We start from the raw sequence: 7,823 nt of genomic DNA on the forward strand, positions 1-7,823 counted from the left end.
TGGTGGTTCCCTGCTCGGAATCCGCGTCGGGGTGGCCTAAGTGGCTCCCCGGAGTAGGGCTGCGTGCTGTGATTCAGGGGAGGAAAACTCACCAGGCCACGTTGCTGCAGGTCTGCAGTACAGTGTTACTTTCAGTGGAAACATGGAAACCCCTAATGTTCCCCTGCAGGGTATCTAGGTAAATGATGGTACCTTAACATGTTGGGATATGGTGCAGCTGTTAGGGGGAAATGATGTCCCGAGCTAATCCCATACAGGCTTTGTGGACCCACCCCGACTCCAGACTAAAGCCATCAGGACATTGGGAAAGACAAATCCCATCACCACCAAGGGGAGGGTGGCTGGGACCTGAGGGTGGAGTTGGGCAGCCAGGTTGGATATAAAAACCAAGCACGTGGGGGCTCGCTGTCGCTGGCCTCCTGACTTCACGGCTCCTGGCTCGTGGCCAGCTCTCAGAGCGCCATTTTGGGATTCCTGATCGGTGGATCGGGTGGGGCTCATTTAAAACTTTGTCTCCCACTTTTCTCCCTAAGCTGTACATTTCCTCATTTCCCCTTCCCTTGTAAATAAACCTTTTATTAACCTTTCGCGTGTGCCTGCAGTGGAGCATTGATAAGTCCTTTTAAGCACGCGGGTGAGGACCCACAGTCAGGCACCCCGTTTTGTATTGGGGCTGCTCTACAACACAGCCATTAACATCTTGAGGACTGTAGAAGCGGAAAGCTGCTTGTGAGAACTGAAACAGATTAAGTGAGGGGGAAAAAAGACGTTTATAAATACACAGGTATTGGTATAGGGGCAGCCCCGATAAAAACGGGGTGCCTGACTGTGGGTCCTCACCCGCATGCTTAAAAAGGACTTATCAGTACTCTACTGCAGGCACACGCGAAAGGTTAATAAAAGGTTTATTTACAAGGGAAGGGGAAATGAGGAAATGTACAGCTCAGGGAGAAAAGTGGGAGACAAAGTTTTAAATGAGTCCTACCTGATCCTCTGATCAGGAATCCTAAATGGCACTCTGAGAACTGGCTGCAAACCAGGAGCCATGAAGCCAGGAGGCAAGGGACAGCGAGCCCAAGGCCCACGTGTTTGGTTTTTATACCCAACCTGGCTGCTTAACTCCACCCTCAGGTCCCAGCCACCTTCCCTTTGGTGGTGATGGGATTTGTCTTTCCCAATGTCCTGATGGCTTTAGTCTGGAGTCCGGGTGGGGTCCACAAAGCCTGTATGGGATTAGCTCAGGACATCATCATTTCCCCTTAACAGTATGAATACAGTTACAGCAATGTGTGGTTGAACTTGGTGACCTCAAGTCAGATTAAGACCTCCAAGAGTGCAAGGGAGGGGGGAAGGGGAGAATTTGGGGACACAGGCGACTGTATTGACCGCCTTTCCTAGGGCATTTCTTACACAAAGATGAATAGTTGTATTAGGGTGTTGAGACTGTATAATTTTAATATGCAAAGCATCAAGGGCACTGCAAAAAACAAAAATAAAAGGGAAATTGTATTGAAAACAGCAGTCCTCTTCCTGCTAGTGTTTCACTCCATCTAGCAAAAGCTTTTAACTCCATCAACTGCTTCTTCGGAAATTTATCTCCATGGAGTGACTGTGCCGTTTATTGACTCATTAATTTTAAGCAATATTGATTTTTTCAGTTATGCCAAATGAAAATTTCGCTGTTAGGTATTTTTTTTAAGAAGTCATTAAAATGTGACTCTCAAAAAATGTTTATATATGCCTAATATATGACAGACCCTCTTTTGGACACTGAGGACAGAAGTTTCAGGACTTTAAGGACAGAGATTTACAGGACAATGGGGCTGCCTTTTCGGAGCTTATATTCTTGGGATTGGGTGGCAAGGGAAGAGGTGGAGAGGGAAGAGGCAACCCATACTGCAATGCGGTATCTTACCTGTGTGGAATAAATATTAGGAAACTGAGTGGGTAGACTATGCTGCTTCAATAATCCTTTGGGTTGTTAAATGTACCAGCTTTTTAGAGTTTTGCTTCTTTTTTAGAAAAGATTTATTTTTATTTATTTATGCATACAAGAGCTGGGGTGTAGGCCAGAGGGGTGTGTGTGTTGGGGGTGGGAGTGGTGAGAGGATTCACCAGATACAGAGTGGGGAGCAGAACAGGCAGATCTACTGAAATACACTGCTGAGCGGAGCACCACGTGACATAGGAGAGGTCTGCTGCGCCATGTGGGTCAGCTCCTTGGCCAGGGATGTGCTGCAGTGGCAGCAGAGAGCTTCATTGTGCTGAGACTTAACCCCTTGCATCAACAGGGAGGCCAGAATTTTTGCTTCTTTATTCAAGGACACTCAAGGCTTTACTGATGCCCTGAGAACCATATAATAAAGGATGGACAAGTTGGCATTGCAGGTAGGACAATGAGGCCTTTTGAGTGACTCAGGATCCCTTCTGCAGGGCTAACCCTTTGTTGTTCCCTCATTTTTCGTAGGTCAACCCCACAGAAATGCAGCTGGCCCTTTTAGCTCCTTTCTAGACAAGCTGCTTGTGAGTGCGTGGCAGGACCACATTTCCTAGGTAGGTTCTCTTAGTGATTTAACACCCGGAAAGATTGCAAAACAAGATTGGGGGGGTGTGTGTATTTTGGGAACAGGAAGATTGAGAATGAAGGGGACAATTATCCGTTAATTTTTCTGTTTGGTTTTAATCAGACTGCATAGCTTATATTCAGACAAGCCCCTGTAGAGGGCAGTGGCTGAACAGGAAGCCAGCAGTCAAACCCCACTGAGAACATTTGAAATGTTTGAATCCTTACCAGAATGAGTTACTTCAAAAGTGGAAAAACAGGCTAAAGTCTGTTGGAAAGATCATTGCCAGTAATTTGCAGTTGGGTTTTGTCTTTCTCCATTTAATTACCTGGACTATATGATGGACAAATCTCTGGCCTTGTCTGCAGTAGATGACAATGCCATTCTTCCAGTTGTTCAGGCCAAAATCTTGAACTCAACCTTGATTCCTCTCATAGTTTAAATACGATTTGTCAGCAAATCCTGTTATCTCTACCTTTAAAATATAAATCCAAAATTCAGTCACCTTTGGAGTCAGTGCTTTCCTAAAAGTCTTAGCCAGAAAAATAAGAAGTCTAAGGACTACCGAGCCAGAAACAAACTGTCATTTGAAGATAACATAAACTCCAGTAGAGGCTTACAGATCTACAGATAAGCTATTAGAAATAATGGGAGAGTTATATAAGGTTTCTGGATAGAAACATCAATTTATAGATATTGATAACTTCTATTTCCCAGCAATAAATAGAAAGCAAATGTCTTAAAGATACCACTTTTTGGAATAAAATATTGTGGGATCCCCAGCCCTCCTTGTTCTCGGGGCTGGTGTCTTGGTACCCAGAGTCCTGGCTGTCAGCAAGGTACCAGATTTATAGTCAGGTTGGAGGCCCCTCACAGACAAGGACAAAAATCTTGGTATGAGGAGCATGCTGAGAAGCTGGCATTTGCTGAAAACAGCAGGCAGATATTATAGCCAGATTGGCAAGGTCAGCTAAAATACCTTGCTTGAAAAGATTATCGGAAAGTTAGGTAAGCATAGAGAATAAAGATAATATGCTTTGACTGGCAGGAACAATGGGGTCCCCTAGGCAAGAGACCCTGGCCACTCCACCCTAGTTTACATCCCCCAATAATGCATCCCCCATTCATGTACACTCCCTAGTATTTGCCCCACCTTTGTACTTGATTCTAATAAATACAAGATTGCCTTTGGATCGGGGCTGCCCATTACTGCCGGTGTTAGCCCCTCTAGGCTCCAGCACACTTGGACTTCAAGTAATCTTCCCCTTGTCCCGCTCTGTGAGGGGGGCAAAATATTATGAGTCTGTTGCCTGCTGCAGTCTCTCTGCCTGTTCTGTTCCCCACTCTGTCTCTGGTGAGTCCTTTCACCCCCCACAGCTCTGGCCTGCATCCCAGTTCTTGTATGCATAAATAAATAAATCTTTTAAAAAATATTATGAGTCTAGGGGTAAATCTAGTAAAAGATGTGCAAGTCTTCTTTGAAGAAGACAAACTGCTTCTGATATTAAAGAAGATGTGTTTTAAAGGAGAAATTTGCTCAGCTCACAGTTTAGAAGATTCATTTTGGTTAAGGTGACAGTTCTGCCCAAACTGATTTATGGGATAAATGTAATTTCCAATTTCTAGTTCCAATCAAACCCCAAATTGTGGAACTTAACACTGTTTCTAAAGTGTAAATGGATGTAGGAAAGTCTAAAGATGGCCACAACACTCTTGAAGACAAAGAAAAAGGTTGGAAGTCTTGCTCTGTGAACTATCAAGTCTAATAGAGAACTCTTTTTTTTTTTTTTCCAGTTGTGCATTTTATTTTTTATTTACTTTATTTTATTATATATATTTTAAATCATTCTGCCTTTTTAATAGAGAACTATTAATTCTCTAGTAGTTCTGTAGCTGACTAGTAATCATGTCAACGTGGCACAGAAGCAGAGATGGACAGTAGAACATAATGACCCGTCCAGAAACAGACACCCATGAAGTATAACACTTGATATTTGGTGGAGGTTGCATGATACATTGGTGGGAAAAGGATGAACTTTATAATAGAGCTAGGGCAAAAGAGTAAACCTTCAGTATACAGATAGGGAGTGGTAAGGAGGGAAAGAGGGCAGCGGGGAGAGAAAGAGAAGGGACTCCTTTCTCACTCCACTCATAAAAATCAGTTTCAGGTGGATTTAAGACCTTAATGTGAAAGGCAAAACTATATTCTAGAATGTAATATAGAAGACTGCCTGACCTCAGTAGTGAAAACGTTCTTTCTCAAGCTATAAAAAGCAACTAAAGAAAAATATGAATATATACTACAACATTAAACTTAAAATCTCTTCATCAAAAGACACCATGGAGTGAAATATGAGTGACAGAATAGGAAAGGTATTTACTACACATATAACCAATGAATGATTCATATCCTGAAAATTCATTAAAAAAAAAAAAAAACAACAGACAATCCAATAGAAAAAATGGCCAAAGACTTGAACAGGTACTACCCCAAAGAGATACTCAGGTTACCAATAAGCCTATGAAAAAAGGAGCAATCACTGGCGTCTCTGTTTGGCCAAGCCCTGGAAAAGTGCATTAACAGAGAAACCTGTCAAAAGTTCTGTTCCCAAAACGAATGTATTAATAAAGAATTGCAAATTCCGGGGCCTCCCTGGTGGTGCAGGGGGTTAAGCACAGCACTGTGAAGCTATCTGCAGCCTCTGCAGCATGAGTTCGATCCCCGGCCGGCCAGGGAGCTACCTTCATGGCGGAGCAGACCTCTCCTGTCTCGCCCACTGCTCCCCTCAGCAGTGTATTTCACCGCCCCCACACACACCTCTGACCTGTACTCCAGTTCTTATATGCATAAATAAATAAATCTTAAAAAAAAGAATTGCAAATTCAAACCATAATGGAACACAATCTTACATTAGAATGGCTAAGATGGAAACAACTGAAATACCAAATGTTAAAATACTAGAGCAACTGGAACCATCAAACACCACAAGGTGTTTGTTAGAACCACCTGGGAGAAGAGGTTGGCATTATCTGCTAAAGTTGAAGACATATTCTATGATCTAGCAGTTCTGCTCCTGGGTATATATGAGAACAGTGTACACACTTGTGCATCAGGAGACAAATACAAGAATAGCTAGGGAACATTCATGATAATTCAAAACTCAAATTCAAAATTCAAAATCACCCAAATGTCAATAGAACAATAGAATAAATAGAATAAATACTGTGAGCTGTGTTTGGACAGCCCAGTACTGTGGAGTGATTAAAATGGACCTGCTGTAGCTCCCTGCAACATGGATGAATTTCATAAACATAATGTTGGGTGAAAAAAGTCAAGGAACAAGAGTACACACAGAGTAATTCTATTTATATAAAGTTCAAAACAGGAAAGAAGGGAGAGGAAATGGTTATTATGAAAGGCAGGTCATTTACAAGGGAAAGAAGTCTGTGTTTGGTAAGAAGTTATACATGAGCTATTTGGGGTCCCGTCTGTGTCTTACTATCCTGTGTGGTGCTACATGGGTGTTTGCTTTATGATGATAATGTATATTTATGCTTTATATACTTTTATGTATGTTTATCTATAAAAATGTTAGGAAAACATATTTGCAACCTGACCATTTCTTTTACCTCCTTCATTACTACTACCCAGGTCCACTGTATTATACTGTAATAGCCTCTTAATTAGTTTCCCTGCTATCTCTGCTCATCCCCCTGACAATCTATTCCCAATACAGTAGCCTGAGTAATCCTGTTAAAAATGTAAGTAAATCACGACATGCTCAGAACACTCCTCTGGGAGCCTGTTTCACTCAGAGTGAAAGCCAAATGGTTACAGTGAATGAGGCCAGCCACCTGTTCTGCCAAAGCAACACCCTGTCCACCTTTGGGTCCTTCTCCTATGCTCTCCCTTCTTGCTACACTGGCTGTTAGTTTAATGGGGCTGCCATAACAAAATAGTATACCTGGGTACTGAAACAGAAGAAATTTATTTTCTCATAATTCTAGAGGCTGCAGTCATAGACCAAGATCCCGCAGGATCGGTTTCTGTTGAGATCTCTCTTCCTGACTTGTGAACAGTCGCCTTCCCCCTGTGTCCTCATGGGGCCTTTTCTCTGTGCTGCACCGGGAGAGAGAATGCAAGTGATTGAATTCTATGGAGTTGAGCTCAATCTGATGCAAATCCTATCAGATTCACAACCCCACCCCTATGACCTCATTTAATGTTAATGACTTCCTTATTCCAAATACAGTCACACTGGGGGTTAGGGCTTCAACATTTGAATCTGGGCATGGGGAGGACACATACATTCAGCCTTAATACTAGTCTATTCATCACTCTAATACCCCAAACCCCAGGGCTTTCTGCCTGGATTCCTCTGCCTGCATTGTTCTTCCTCTAGATAAGTGAATGGTTCCCTCCTTCAACACTGTGAGGATTTTCTCAATCTTAACATTTACAATAGCAGCCTCCTCCCACTTCTCACATTCCTTTTATATTTCCCCTTAGCCCTTGCCATTACATGCCCTGCCATATACATTTAAAAAATCTTTGTTTATTGTTCCTTTTAGAATGTATATACCACAAAGGCCAAGATCTTTGTCATTTTGTTTACTAGTGTAGCTATAGCTCCTAGAACAGCATCTCCTAATAGTAGCTGCTCAGTACTATCTGTGGAATGATTGAGTTAATGCAAGAACAAAGTAATGTTTACTGAGCCTCCAGCCCCTATCAGTCCTTAAGTGTGCCAGTGTCGTAGAGCCCTTGGGCAGCTTGTGGGGTAGAAGGCTCAGAGGCTTTGGAAGCAATATACTTGGGTTAAACTGACAACTCTGTCACTTATAACAAGCTGTATGACCCTATCTGGGTTCATTTTTTGCCCCTAAAATAGAAGCGTTTCACTGAACTGCTGGATGAGTTGAGTGGCATTTCATATGGAAAATTCTGTACACAGAATAAGTCCTGAGCTGCGTCTTGTGTTTTTATCACCTATACTTCACCTAAACAGGTGTGCTGGATCCCATCTACCCTCCTAACTGTTATACACTGAGCTTTAATGCTTTGTTGCTCTCCTCGGCAGATAGTATCACATTATGTGGAAAACAAAGTCAGACCTATGTTGTTATCTATCATTTGTGCTGTTGAAATCCATGAGTTGGGTTATTATTAATTGAGCTTCTGATTTTTTTTTTTTAGGCTGTCATTGCTTACAAACTATAAACTAGAAAAATAGACAGTAACAATAATACAATGATAAT

Source organism: Talpa europaea (genome assembly GCF_964194135.1).
Source record: "Talpa europaea genome assembly, chromosome: 5".
In the NCBI taxonomy this organism is placed as follows: domain Eukaryota; kingdom Metazoa; phylum Chordata; class Mammalia; order Eulipotyphla; family Talpidae; genus Talpa; species Talpa europaea.